The sequence below is a fragment of the Drosophila simulans genome, chromosome 3R (genome assembly GCF_016746395.2).
Source record: "Drosophila simulans strain w501 chromosome 3R, Prin_Dsim_3.1, whole genome shotgun sequence".
NCBI lineage: Eukaryota > Metazoa > Arthropoda > Insecta > Diptera > Drosophilidae > Drosophila > Drosophila simulans.
In genome coordinates this window covers 8286984-8303052 of record NC_052523.2, presented here as the reverse complement: position 1 = coordinate 8303052, position 16069 = coordinate 8286984, and positions in this window count along the sequence as shown.

The window sequence follows — 16069 nt, the reverse complement described above, 5'->3', positions numbered from 1 at the left end:
TTTAAGGAGTTTATTGGTGGCAGCCAAAGAAAGTTGTGGTTTGAGTGGAGCAACAATTGCACCTCTAAAAAAAAATTAAATAAAATTTAAGTACTTATAATTTAGGAAGAGTCGAAGTTAAGCAATTAGTTTTATTAGACGGCAGATCACGTAGTGACGAAACGCACCTGGGCAGTATGCATAATTGTAAGCAATATATTAGGGTTATCATTAAGTGTGATAGTATGATAGAATATATGTGATAATTTGGAATGCCTACTAATTTCTGTCAGTGCACACGACTTGCATGCGGTGTTTCCTCTCTTTCTCGCCCGGAATGCCAGACCAGCGACCCAGACCTCCCAATAATATCCGTCATGGGTCGCCTAACGAGCCCCGCAGTAAGTCCAACTGATCGATGGTTGGAGGGGTGATTATGTTGGGTGGGGAAGGGGGCTTGGCTCCGGCGGCATGGGGAGTGTTGTCAGCTGTCTTCGGCGAGATTGGAGTCGAAACCAAAGCCAATTCCAACTTATCTATCGATTGCTGATGGCCAAATGCTGTTTGCGTACAATATCGACCCAAGTGAGGACCGAATCGTATACAAATATAAATATAAATATCATACATATCTAGGTATAACGCTGATAACAAGAGCCGGCAATTGCATGAATACTTTTCTCGCATTTGTTTAACAGTCGGGCAATGAGACAGCAAATCAGAGGGCGAAAGAGAAGGCTATAGGAAACTATATCAATAAACTTGGACTGTTTGCCTATCGGTATGCGTGTTTATTTGCGTTTGGGAGCGGAAATATAATCACGAATCCATAAAATATATGCATATGGGAAACAGGCGATACGCCAGATAAATTCGAGTATCCGATGAATTCAGCTAAGAGTAAAGACAGTCAGGGTCGGATTGGTTGGCAGGGGGAGGTGGCTTGTTGGGTCACAGCAATTGAATTTAAGTGTGGAATGGTGTGTTAGTATGTGTGTGTGTGTGTGTGACTGTGTCCTAATTGAATTAAAGACAATTAGCGCATGTTTTCTGCAAGAGAAAAAGAGAGAATGATCTTCGAAGATCTCGCGGGAAACTCTGACCCCGCACTGCTTTTCTGCCCCCTCCCCACGAACAGAAATCAATCATCAATAAAATCTAATTGAATTTATGCCGAGACTTCTGTCTCCCTCTCTCTCTCTCTCTCTCTCTCTCTCTCTATCTCTCTCTCTCTCTCATCCTATAGACCGCCATGAAAACCAGAAATGAATCGAATGATCATTAGGTTCTTCGATTCTGAAAAGAATCGTTTCTGAATGCGTGGCGAATGACCAAAGTGTCGTAATGAGGTTCGCCACATAAGGGTCATTTGCTTTATGGAGAAGGGGCATCGGTGTGCGGGTCTGGTTTGTAACTAGTTACAAACAATTATCGCCAACATCGCAAATGGTTTTCGGAAGTGTTATTCGAACTTTTGTGTGTGTTGTTTCGCTTTCTGTGCCAGGGGGGAAGTTCTGTTCTGGGAAACTACTGTTTCCAAAATTGTTTGGAATAATTTCGGGGGGCAGTAGAAAGTTAGATAATCACCTAGAGCTCTGGAAGCTGACATTTTAGCAAGCTTTTGATTGAGAAAAGTTTTTGCCAAGTATAAATATAATTTCGCTTATAATCATTGATTAGGAATGAATATGTATACATTATATAAATACAGTGACTTTTAATGACCACCTAACGATCTCGTCGCATGCACCTAATGCTATACATTTCATACGCGTATCTATCCATTCCGCCATCAACAATGCAATTCACTGAGGTAAAACCGCCTGCAAATGCTCAAATTCTCCAGAGAATGCGAGTCTCCGGGCGCGGAATGAAGGGTTTGGGGAGTTGTATTACCTGGTTGTTAGGGACCTAACCCAACCTCTCCCTACCTTCCTTGCCAGTCCATTCCGCCCCTGATAATGCTCACCACAGGTGTGTCAATGACTTGCCAGGGGATTGCGATAGCGGGTAATGAAAACGAAACGAAACCAAAATGCTAAGGCCAAAAGGGAGGCCCAGAGGGAGACAGATACGGATGCAGAGGGGCGGAGAGGACAGAGCTGGAGTGGTGGATTGGTGGAGTGGCAGTGGGTAACCAGTCAGTCACCAGGGCAATGGCAATGGCAAAGTGCACTGCGGATAATTTCCACTTCCGACATGAAACATGACAAACCAGCCGCCCGGCAAACATACGCGGTCTGAAAGAGATGGATACTTTGTGTGTGCCGGTGTGCGACAGAGACAGCGAGAGGGCGAACAGCGAACAGATGGTCGACAGGAAGAGGAAGCCAAAGGGTCAGGAAGGGAGCGCCGCTGGGCCAAAACGCGAACCGGTGACGAGGTCAAACCAAGACTATTAAAACAAAAAAGCATTACAAAATACGAGAAGAGGTGAACTGTTATGAGGGTCGAACGCTTAATACCCTAGAAAGAAAAGATTGATTGGAACTGATCGTTTCTGCTACATAACTTACAAATAATTCCAAATAAGCGAATAATTCAGTCATTTCTATTAGGTATTCACACCAAACAAAAAATTACAAAAAAAAAAGTAAAGACAGGAAATGTTATAATGCATTTTTGAGAATTATACAAAATACGCAAATATTTAACAAAGGTGTGGATACGCTTTCTTCCCTCCGATAACGTCGACCTTCTGGGAATCCATTATAATTCCCTATGTAAGGGTATACCAACCAAAAACAGAACCAAAAAAGAAAAAAGCGACATCAGCGAGTTTGAAGACCAAAGGCGGCTGCTCCCATGTGTCCATGTATGGCCATTTATTACTGTAGTCCATGTGTATCTGTCTCCGTGTGCGCCGTGTATAGTTTTAATCAAACTGCGACTTGGCCACGTTTTGCTTTAGCGCCTTTTTTAAGGTGCGGTTCAGTGGCCTTTGGGTGGTCATAAAACCAATTGCGAAGCGGGCCAGAAAGAGGAAACCATCGCCATCAGCTGTCGCGCGGCTCGTTTTTAGGGGCAGGACAACAAGGCATGGCAGGATCTGGAAATAGTGGCAAGGAGTCCTGGAAACCAGCCCAAAACTCTGGATACGCCAGCACCGACCAGGGGTTGCAACCAAGGTTAGGGGTTCGTTTTCGTTCGGTGGCTCGGCCACCGTAATTTACTACCAGCATGAGTCGGAGCAAAAGCGTCGAAAGACCTGCACGCAAACCAAATGAACATGCAACATTAATACATGGTTACTCACACTCACACACACATGCAGCGGGGTCAAGGAGCCGGTTGCTTGGGGCGGGGGTTGGCAAGGACCCGAGGGGTGGAAGTGGCCAAAAAGGTATCCTGTATTTTTACAGTAACCAGGCAATAAATTTCGAAATTTTATTGTAGGCGCACGTGCTTAGCTGGAAGCCATATGCACTCGAACAAATTATAAACTGTACTCTACGGTCCAGCAAAAATTATAATTCATTTACTAAATGTTCAAAAACAAAAGAAGAAAAGGTTTCAGAATATGTATCTCAAGAAAATATACATAAATAAAGGTTTATTTCCATTTCGAATGGAAAATTCAATTTCGAATCAATATTTTTTGTATCTCCAGAACAAATATTGTTTTGCTACTTGTTTGTGTTGCCCATAAAACTCTTATTTCTCTCCTACCTCTTAGCCTCTCAAAAATTGTCAAACATTTATTTATAAACAAATTGGCCATTTGCATTGAGTGTCGTCTTCCGCTGATTGATTGTTGAATTTGCCTCGTTTCATATTTATGTACACATCACAGAGATATCCGAGAGATACAGATACAGAAAACGTTGCTTTCGTTTCGAGCAATTTATCAAAAGGCTTTAGCCTCGATGGCACCTTAAATTGATAAACTATGCAAAAGATGCAAATGTAACGCGCCAATCCATCTCAATGTGCGGAGATGGGTTTCATATATTTGCCGTGTCGAGCGTTTCGTTTTCAGTGAGTTTTGAGTTTGAGGTGCTGGTGGTACATATTTGATATTGGCCATATGGATTACCCAATTCCCGGCAAGCCAACAACAATGCCGTCCTACATATATTACACAACATTCGCAGTACCCGCAACTGCGAAATGTGAGATGTTTGAGCGACGAGCGACGGGCGACGAGCAGCGGAGCTCTACAAGTGCACGACAGCAGATACAAAGATACAGATAAACTTAGATATATGTAGATACGGCGATACTCCACACTCTTGAGCTAGAAATGCCGCTCATGACGCAAACATCATTACGTTGCCTTTGTGGCTGTCGCCTTCTGTCTTTACAATGCAATAACCGACTGGCAGTCGAGATGCAGAGGGTCTCGAACTGCGATGACGACTCTAATGGAGAGATTGATCCCCATGCTCGAGTTTCTGACGCGCCGCTCAGCAGAAAGAGTTGGAAAAATAACACAAAACCGAATCTGAATACTAATCCGAATACGAATCCCAGTGGAAGTGGCTCACAACTTCAAGCGAGGCGATGAAGACAATGGCTTTGCTGAAAAACAACAGAAATCAGCGGGAAATTGCAAATGGCAATAAGCGAGTAATATGCGAGTAGTGATGGCACTGCGTAAGTGGCGAGGGAAAATCCCCGGAAAAGGATCCTATCAATTGAACCAAACAAACTATTTTACTTATTAGAATCCGAAGAGAGCCAAATGATCAAGAAAAAATTAAATAAACTAGCAAAGAAGTTGGTTAGATTTATTTTTGAAACTCTTGACGCTCACGAAGCCATCTCTAATGGGCAAACTGCATTGATAGACTGCCTTCAACCCCGTCATCATCAGAAAGCCATTCGTTCCCCCGAAGCCACATCATGTGGATATATTTATGCGTTGTATATGGCGAGTGTTCCAACTGTTAGTGGGGATTATTACAAAGTATCCGATGCCCGGGGCCCCGTCTTTTTGTTTGCCTCCCAGCTGAAGCTCCAGCTCCAGCTCCAACTTCAACTCCAACTCCAGAGCCAAGTCATGCCAAGCCGAGTTGAGTTCAGATGGAGACCTCGAAGCAGCCATCGAAGATCGAACGAGAAGAAAACGTTGACTCTGGCGCTTTTCAGCTGAGCTTGACTGTTTTGTTGCATCACTTAGATTTGCATTTTGGCTGCAGCAGCAGCAGCAGCAGTTGGTTTCCAGTCGAAGATGTGAAGTGCAGCTAAAAGCCGAGTGAGCTGACATTGCCCGGAGCGAGCCAAGAAGTAAGAGTCTACAAAACTGTGGCCCAAGTGCTTCAAGTTGGCTCAAGTTGAAAGCAAGACGAAAACAAAGCGAAATGTGTAACTAAATAAATAGATTTCGCGCTTCGGTTTGCCAGCGAGCCACCTGTTGACGCCATGCAAATTTGCGCAACGTGTTACCCCTTCCTAGCCAAAGTTCTGTATCCGTTTACACCTCAAGTTGGTAATAACTACAGATAAACGTAGTCATATGCTTCAGTGGAAACGCCGCCGCCAATCGATGACCGCCAATGGGAAAATCCCTTGGTCGTTCAACCAGAGTTTGCTTAACCCACTCGTCGGATACTTTCCATTTTCTACTCATTATGGGTAATTATGCGGATACTTATGCAGCTACTCCAACAACTGGTCATTTGCATAAACTTCCACAAAGTGTTCATCAACTTGAGCGGGGTACCATTCGCATTTGACACCGCGTTGAGTGAGGAAACCTTCCAGCTCTCTGTCATTCGAGCGTTCAGCGTGTGCGGCCAAAAAGGCAAATTAATCATGGCTTTGGTTCGCAAAGATCGCATAGAGATGTCATGCTCACAAAAGTGGCCAAAAGCGACTTAAATATACCTGATATTTTGTTATTTTTGAGAGAAGAAATGATTTGTAAAAGCTTAGTTACGCTTTAAGGTAATGAACCCTTGCCCAGCTGATATTCTAAAAATTACAAGCTAGTCCCAGAAATTTTAATGTAATAAACCAAACTGGTTTTGCCATCATCACTCGGGAAAAATATGCCCTGGGGAAAAGCGCGTAACACCTTTCTGGTATGGCATTAAAGTAAAGTGCCCCTGGGAGATTCCTCAAAGGCCCAAAACTCATCCGTTTGAAAGACTCGCCGTGGCGCGAGTGCTCCTTAAACTGGTTTAACTAGTTCTTTGCGATGACATTCATTAGCTAAGATTCTTGTCTAGACTTTTGACCAAACTTAGTTTGCCACATTTTTGATCGCCTACATCGCAGACAGCTCTTCTTCAAGCTCCATTTGAGTTACAGCCCCAACATCTTGGGGCCTTGACTTGGCTTTGGCTTTGTCATTTGGTGTGGCGCATCTAACAAATTACAGCGTCTCTGCGTAGGCGTTCGCTGTCAGCCAACTCCCTCTGCGCTGCACTGAGAGAAAATGTGTACGAAAATCGCAAGAGAAGTTCTTGGGTTAAACTATGCATTAAACCGCATTTAATTTAAAAGCTTATAACAATGCAAAACTACTTAATGTCTCAACTACTTAAAGTCTACCTAACAAAGATTATTAGTTTTGTGTGAGAGTATAATTTCTTATATTATGTTGACTTCTATCCGATTTTTCGCAGTGCCGAAATGTGCTCCACTTTTCTTGACTGCTTTTCCTGTCGCCAAACAATTTCACGGCGCTCTCTGTTGGTCTTTGGATTCTTTCCCTTGCTGGGGAGCACTGCATTGTTTTGGCTTGGCCAGATTTCCACCACCACCATCACTGGCGGCGACCCCCAGCGGAATTCCTACCTGCTCTATTTTCCATTTCCAGGCTTCACTGTAAGCCGGGACACTTTGTCGGGTGTCTGCTGTATGTGTGACTCTGGGCCGGAAAATTGTGGGGGAAAGCGGAGAAGACGGGCGCAATTGATGAACATGTTAAGTGCTTTGCCGAGGGGTTGGCCCAAAGTTTTCTAGAACGCCTTTCCTTCTTCCAGCCGCTTTGTTTGTGGGTGGCTGGGAGGTGTTAAGTGGTTGTGGCTTGCCCGCCGGCGTCTGCTGCTGGAAAAGTCAATTATGGCCGGGCTTTGTTCAAGTGCCGGCGAGCTGGGAGAGAGTTTTGGGCTCGAAATTGGAGCACATGTGTTTGCCAGACTGAGCAACGAAAAGGAGGACCAACAATCGCCTGGAAAATTGGGCTGCCTGGTTGGTTGGAAGATTGGTAGGTTGGTTGGTTGGTGTTTCCCCTAAATCTGCGTTTACAAATCGCCAGTTTGCAAACCGATTCGAGGGTTGCGGATCACTTTGGCGTTACATATTGGCCAATTGCTCGCTAGCTCTGCATTCGCATTAATTAAATGCTAAATTTAACACAAAGTCAATTATGCTAATCAGCCAAGACTGCCATTCCCACCCTGCATTTCCAGCCTGCTCCATTGTGGCACTGCCTCCATTTGCCTTGGCTTAGACACGAGCTCTGTGCCAAATTTGATTGCCAATAAGCCACAAGTATGCCCAGTGGGGGGATTTATTTTGTCTGCCTCCATTTCCTGATGCTTCCTTCGAAAATTCCCCATCAGCCCTTAGTCCTTGAGTACCAGCCATTCGTTTCCTGTGATTGTATTCTGTGGTTTGGCCCTCCTCTGTTTCGGAATTTCATTTTCAGCAGCAATTACAAATTAGATAAACCGCACAAGAACAATCAAAAGTGCGTGAAATGTTTGCAGGGGAGAAGCTGAAACAGCTGAAAAGATACAGTCCCATTTTTAAGCTCGCTCTTACATTTTGCAGCAATATTAAGCCATATTAACGAACAGATTTTTTAAAAACTTGTGCCATGACCTTTTTCATTTCTGGCCATTCTGTATATACTTTGACTGTAGATTAACTTGAATTTATAATAAGCTGCCGATTTGGGCAGTCGCCAAATGAATCATAAAAGGTGCTCCTTTTCCGATACCCATTTAAGGTGTATCCTAATCGACTTTGGTTTCGCCCCACTTCTTTCTCTCTTTCCTTCATTTACCTTTCCCGCGCTGCTTCTCCCACTTGTCGACACCTGTTCTTCGCCGGGTAGCATCTGTTTATCTTGCGTCATTCAGCGCCAAGCGGCATTAAATCAAAACCACTTCCGTGCCAACTGTCACTCGTTCCCCGACCCCTTTTGGCAGTCCACCTCCACTCCACTCCTCAGCACTCCGCACCACTCTTTCCACTGATCTCCAGGTTTGCTCACACGATTCTTCACTTCGCTCGGCGACAACCAGTTTTGTGTTCTGTGTGTTCGCTGCTCTTGTTTAAGTAAGTAAGCAGAAGGGAAAAGGCACGGAATGCGCCCACCCATCCATCCATCCATCCATCAAAAAGGGCTGCCAGCATGTAATCCGAGACTCCGACAGTCGGTGTGTGTGTGTGCGGAAGCCCAGACACCCCCAATCAGACAAAACTGCCACCCCTTCAGAACTCGGAACAGGTAGTCACAGAGAAAGAAAAACCAATATCCTTGCATAAACATTCGAGATAATTATCGGTAAAATCATAAAATCCAGTCAGATAATGCGACTAATATAAATATCGAGTTATTACACTATTAACTTAAATAATTTAATACTAATAACTTATTTTTCTCACTGCACTAAACATGCAAATGTGCCAGAAACCAGAAGTTGAGGATATGTAAGCATTCGGATACCAAGTTTGAGCTGCTCATAAGTAAATATCGCCAGAGTTTTTGTCTTCAAGGGCTGTCACTTGCTATATTGTGTGTGTGTGGGCTGCCCCACTCACTCTATAATTTATATTTCAATTTATTTTGCAATAAGCTAATTGGGGAAGCAGCTCCTGGCAAACATTGTCCAGTTTTATCAGTATTTTCCCATCTGTCACCTCTCGAAAGATTTCTGCTTCTCAATCGTTGCTTCTTTTTAGCTATTTGCTAGCCTTGAGTTTGCACATCATTAGCAATTGCTGCCAAACACTTCGAGATACTTTTGTATCTGGGAGGGTAATTCCTCTTGATGGAGCCTGTTTCGTAGCTTTGACTGATTTCCCATTGACAGATAGGAATGCACACTGATTGCAGGTCTCGGTAACCATTTATTTCCCATTTCCGACCAGAAGGGAAACCCCAAAAAGTCAGAGCCAGGAGCAGAGGGAATAAACAAAAGCAAAGGAACGTAAAACAAAACCATCGAAAGCATTCTTTAAACGGGAATAAGAGGCGAGCCAAGGGCTAAACTAATTTTCCTGGAAAGGGAAAAAAAGCGGGCTTAGCTTACAGTGTTAGCCAAAAAGGGGGCGAAAACATGACCAGCCCCAAAGTGGGTATCTCTTGGAAAAGGAGGGAGTTCATGAGCTATGAACTCGGACTGTACTCCATCCATTCTTTGGCTCTTTATTCCTCTCGTTCGGTGAAAGGCTCTTGACCACAAAAATTGTTTCGCCTTCGCTGCACAAACACATACCGCAAAATCACAGACTAAACTCGAATTGGAGCTCTGAAGTCGGTTCGATATTTTGCCTTTCGCCTTTTTGCATTAACAAATTGTGGCAACAATTGGCCGGTGTAGCAAAACCAGAGGCACAAAATCAATGACCGCACTCCGCAAACAAATCGGTTGTCTGAAACATGCAATTTGCAATTTGCAAAGGGAACGAATCTAAGTTGAGCTTTGAAAACTTTCAAATTTTGGCGTCTTAAAATTTATGAGGCTTCTGTATTAGTTGAAAAACCATTTACATTTTACGGTTCGCTGTATGTCTCCCTCTTCTTAGTGAAATTTAATTGATTTTCTATGAGTTGAAAATATTGATTTACGCTTGTTGTGAGCCATAAATCAAAAATCCATATATTGTTCGCTTTGGAAATAACATATTTAAGTAGCCACAAAGGCCATAATTTAATGCTTTAAGTATTAGCTTATGAAATCCAATATTTTAATAAGCAAATAACTAATGAGTGCTTCTCTTTTATCTTTGCAGGTGAGCTAAATCCCAAGTTCTTTGTGCCCCAAAAAAAAGGAATACGAAAATGTTTTCGTAAGTAAGCGCAGAGCCAACAAAAGTTTTCCATCGAGTTTGATCTGCATAATGCCTTTTACTTCACTTTTCCGAGCTCCTTTTCTTTTTGCTGCTGCTCTCCTTTTTGTTCGGGAACAACAATAAATCATGGCGAAATTTCCCCAGTTGGATTTTCATTTTATTGCATTTACTTAGTGTTATTATATTTCTGCTCTTGGCCTTCTCCATTGGGCGTCGCGTTTTAATGATTATGCCAGCCTTCTACTTTTTTTTTCAGTGCCCACTGCGAGTGGGTCTTAACTATTGTTAAGTACTTTTGGCCAAGTTTTCTGCCTGCCGAAGATAAAGCTTTCAGCGTTTTTTATTCTGTTTCCTAAGCACCGAGCAGCTGCTTATGATAATCGAGGAGAAATGAACAGAATCTTCCCAGTTTCCGGCTCCTTTTTTTAAGCCGCCAGTGTGTCTGTCTGCCAATTGCATCTGTGAGTGTGTGCATGTGTGTGTGTGAATGTGTGGGTGGTTCTCTCTCCAATAACAAATTACCCGATGCACTTTGCCTGCTGAGCCGCTGCTTCAGCTTCTGCCTCCAAGTGCGCTTTCCGCAGCTAATTGACATCATACTGAACTCATTCACATTAATTAATGACATCATTCCCAAGCCGGGTCAGCAATGAATGGCGGCATCGGAGGGGGTGATTGAGGGGGCGGCATAATAAACAAAGCGCAATTTATGAAAAAGAAAGAGCAGCAAACAGTTGAAGACGCACACGCACTTTGCGCTTAATTCGAGGCAATTTCACAAATGCACAGAGAGGACTGCTTACTTTGCTGAATGGCCAAGCGGAAGTGGATAGACATAGGCATACGCATACAGTCGTGGCCAAAAAAGTGGGAGTACTACGCAGGCCTGGTTCATTGATTTTTGCCTTGCAGAAGAAGATACATTTCAATACAATAGAGACTTCTCTACCCATAGTGTCAAACATCAACCACAAATGGTCTTGATTTCTCAAAGATTTTTGCGGTTTGCCAGGGATTTGCGAAAAGGCCAACACTTGGGCAGCCAAGAGACAATACTCTTAATTTACGCACAATAATTGAGTAATCAAATGAGGGTTTAGCTCTTCATCTCAAGCAGTCGAAATTAATATAAATTGGGTTGGCCGGAAAGCTTTTCCTTGTCCGCTGCTGCGGGAAAAACCCTTGACACTGACCCACTGACAGACAATCTGGGGATTGCTTACTCATGGAGATTTTCCGGCCCCACCGCCACTACTTTCGGTCTCTTTTTCTATTGTTTTTCCGGCTTCCGTTGCTCGTTCCGCTTTAATTATGCAAAATTAATGTTAATTAGCCTCGTGCAATAATACAAAAAAAATATATAGAGTAGAGATGTATATGCGAGAGCTTAGAGATTCTTCCCCAGCGATTTGTGTAGGATTTTTTTCACATTTCGTAGCATTTTGATTCCCCGGGCTGGCTTAGAAATTTGTAAAAATTCAGCGCAGATGGAAATTAATTGCGAATGCTAATGGAAGCGCCCGAGATTGCGGCAACAAAGGGCAGCAAGTGGGTGGTGGGTGGTGGGTGACGTTGGGTGTTCATCTCGACATTGATGATGATGGAGATGACGACAATGGCATTTGTCAGGCGTCAGGGCATTTGTCATCGGTTCTAGTTTCGTTCGTTTGGTGCGGTTACAAAATTGCCTTCGAGCAGGCTAGAGTTCCTCACCTTAATCGTTTCGTATTGTTTCGATCCATCCACACATTTTGCAATATGCATGCACATGGAACGTACTTGTCACCGACACGCAAATCACTGATGCACATTGATTTGCGGTCATCTGGCCAAGTTGGCATTACACTTTGATTGTGGCAACTGTAGCAACTGGCGAAAAGCATTCTCGAAAACCACAACCAGCAAGCAGCTAGCAGCTAGCAGCTAGCTTATTGCCGGACTTTGGTGTAAATACCCAGCCAGGTTTTGGCCCAAAAGAGAAGCCCCCGAAAACGAGCAATCTCATCTTGCGACTCCCTTTCTCTGCGATCGTCGTGTCTTCTGGTGTCTTTCAATCTCCGCTTTTCGCTTGAACTTTTGAACTAGATTCTGCAGACTGAAGCTCACTCTCACACGCAGAGTGTGTCTATTGTCTTGCTGTCTGCTCTTTCTTCCCGCTCAATTCTCCCAAGACGTGAGTTTTACTTTTCCCACATCGCTCTTTCGTCTTCGCGACTACTTAAGTTCACTGGCAATTTTGGGTCCGAGGTTTTATTACATTAACGTTTGCAATTTGGCGTAATCGGTTCTATTATTTATGGTATCTCAAGCTATCAGCTAAAAGATACACAGCGCCTCAGAAAGGGAGTCGCCGTCTATTGAAAGCAAATTGGAAAGTATCGACGAGCTGGCGAAAAGTGTGAGCTCAAAGTTCGTCAGTCAGGCAGTCAAGTCGGGCAAGGAAATTAAATTGAAAGCCTTGCAGGCTAAAGAAAAGGCAAGAGGCTACATAACAGACCCAAAGTTACACAGACTACATAGAGATGTGATGTGGATGTCGACTGCGCCCAACCCACTTACCTACTCGAGTGTCTGAATGTTTGTGCATTAAATATGGCGTGGATAATAAAAGCAGCCGAATCAGCAGAGCAGGGGGCGTCGCAGCGGGGGCGTGGCTGGTGCATGCCATATAGCGTGGATATGCTACCTATACTTATGCTACACTAACCTAAAACACACACACACCACCCACACCCCACCACTTGCAACTTGTCCTTGCCTCTCTTTCTGTCTGTCTGTGTATCTGTGTGTGCCACATGGCGTATGATGGATTTATGTTTAAGTTGCGTGCAAGCAACTTAATGGATTTTGTAATTTTGTGAAAAACGAAGGAAGTAGTACACCCTTCTTCTTCGTTTTTTGTATTCATCTCAATGTATGGCGAAGAGTCGAAGCCAAAGGAGAAATAAGTTGCCGAGAACCAACTAACTCGTAGATACTTTCGCACACACATTCGGCATGGTTCATCCTCAACTTTTCCACCGCCAATCCCCTAGCCGATGGCAAATGGAGACGGGCCGCCGTGAGGCAAGAGTCGGGCTCTTGCACCAAAGAATTGGAGCATGCCAACTTATAAAAAATGTTGCTCGAGCATCATAATATATGCGGCACATAAGCATCGCAACGAGCCAAAACCGAGACTTCCTCTCCTCTCCCCCACGTCCCTGTTCTTTTGGCCAGGGAAAAGTTGAAAACGAAAACAAACATTCGGGCGGTAGAACTTGAGGAACAAGCCGAACTTTCAATGCCCTGCGGCTTTAACCTTGGAACAATCCTAATGTGAGTTAGTGCGCCGAAAGTCAAAATATATCTTGTTCAGCTTAAAGATATATTTAATAATATATGCTTCGATATTGATATAATTTTAATAGTTTGCAGCTAATGCAATGCCTTTGCATTAAGAATTGCAAATGAAGGAAAGTGGGTCAAGATGTGCGTAGTTTTCTTTTGAGTAAAAATTTTAAAAAGCATAAATAAAATATATATTCTTTTTAAAAGATAGCTAAGCAGCCCAAGTCTATAGTTCTCATCAAATTTGCGAATGAAGACAGGTGTACGAGGCAGAGTTAAAATAAAATTGGGCAGGAAAGAGCCGAGAAACAGAATATTTCATTCGAGAAAACTTTTGGCAATGCCTTAGTCTTATTAAATATTAATTATGCAACTGCGCGAGTGTAGAGCAATAACAATGACAGCAGATATTTGCCTATTTTATGGCCAGAACCACTTGGCCCATGGAGACGAGTTTATTATTCTAGTGCCACTAGGCGTGTCAGCTCATCCAATTCTGGGGCTCTGCTATCTAGCAATCATCATCATCATAATGACGAACTGTTGACAAATTTGGGCATTTGACACGAAACACGATACATTTGCATCCAAGACGAGCGACGGACGAGTGTATCTATAACACATCGCAGTTATCTCAAGTGCTTTCAACGACGCGCGGAATGCGCAGCACACAAAAAATATCACGTGGGAGCTGCAGATACTTGCAGCGTACTTACAGATACAAGTACTTTGGGCTTTTGTCTGTCCGCACGCATTAGCAATGCTAATTGCGATTTCAGTTGCTGACAAGTGATCTAGCCAAAATCATCTTTATTTTTATGGCAAAACTCGTTTGCGATCCGATCATCATCATCATAATGCCCCTGAGGATCGTGGGCGTGCATCTATTAGCCCCCGTGTGTGTGTCTCTGTTTTCTTCAATTTTACAATGGATCTCGATTGATTGCGAGGGGGCGGCGAAGGGATAGGGCCTTTAGCCAGCTAATCGAGCGAACAGCAGGCAAATCGACTTTGCCAGAGGGCAAACTCGCGTTTTATACAGCCAACAAAAATTGATCTGTAAGCCAAGCCATAAAGCTGCGAGCTCTGCTCTAGATTTTGCGCTAGCAATTTGGGATACACAATTTCTGAGTTCGTTTCGGTTTCGTGGATGTGCTCAGCTATAATTGCTCAACTTCCCCTTTTTTTATACTAGTGAGGGCGCGCCACAGACAACAAAGGCATTTGTCATTATAAAAATTACATTTAATTATATTTATTTCGAGCCAAAAACAAAACAACAAACGCTCCCGCTCCCAACTTCCGTTTCAGCATAGTTGCGAGAGCGACTCTACTCGATTCGGTTCGGTTTGTTATTGTTGTTATTTAGCAAAGCGTGCGGGAAATTCATTAGCAATATTTATGACTCGCTGTTTTGTGTATGCGTTTTTTTTTCCCCTCCGACCTTTTCTGTACACTTTTTCACATTTCTACCGTCTAATTTCCAGGGCCATGGCATAGACGGGCTACAACCAACCAGTTACTCTCCGGGTTCCATTCCTTCCCTCTCAAAACCCGATTTTCCCCGACTTTTCCCATTGTATTTTGTTAGAATTTGCTGCTGCTTATGCAAACAATGCCTGGCGAGTGTTAGTCTCTTATTTATTGCTGCAAAAGTGCACTGAGAATTCAGATTTCAAAGCCCAGGCAGCCTTTTGGGAGAAATTCAATTCTATTATACACACCGTATCGCATTATCTGATCTCACAAATTGCGGCAACAAGTTGTTATTCGCTCTCGTATTTAATTAATTGTTCCTATGGAAATCAATTTCATTTATATCTATGGCTCAGCTTAATGATCAATGCTATAATTGGCAAATATTAATGCGTATGCCATAAGTTTTTGTTATAGTTGTTAGCCGCATGTTATTTTTTTTTCGGCCATTGCGCATACGCCCGGTGGACCGCCCGCTCATTAATCGCAAAGTGTCCGCAAGTTTTGGCCATAAATCTCATGCCACTCGATACCGAACACACTTTTAAATATACCCACTTATATATATATATAGCCCACACATAACTGGACGCTCCATTGTCTACTTTAAATTCATTGTGCGGTTGCCACGGTTGTTTCTTGATCAATTATTAATCATACAGGATTAGTGCGGCTGCCATCCTCAAATCATCGTTGATTGGCGGGGTCGTATTAAACTCGCATTAGGTCTTGAATCGACTTCCTCTTCGAAGCTGATGAGGTCTTAGCAGCCCGAAAGTTTGTTTTATCGCCTGCATAGTTTGTCATATGCAAAGTATGCGGAATTATCCAAGCGAGCTGCATAGAATCATTCGCTAGATACTGATTCAGATACAGATACAATTCACAGGCGTCGAAGTGGAGCGATGTGGGGAGGGGGTGTTGGTTCGATTCTGTCCTTGCTCCATTATAATCCGCATTCAAAGCCCTGTTTGTGTAGCAACCCGCATATATTTACACATCAACTCACATCCATATGCATATGGAGATCCCGAAACATATCTTCGAGATCTGAACTTTAGTTATGTGCATATTTTTGCCAGCTCAAGCGAGCGTTTGTAATACAATTTCGGTTTGTTGTCAGCTCAATTTTCAAGTTGGTTTCCCCCCCAGCTACCCCCCTCACTCCATCACCCTCCTGTGAGTTCTGGATAGTCTGCCCTGAGTATCTGGGGGTTTTGTTTGTTTGTTTGTTCTGTTTGCCTTGCGGTTGCTGTTATTCCCATTTTGCCGCTGCTGCTTGCCTCTGTGTATTTAAATTTTTTCGTAC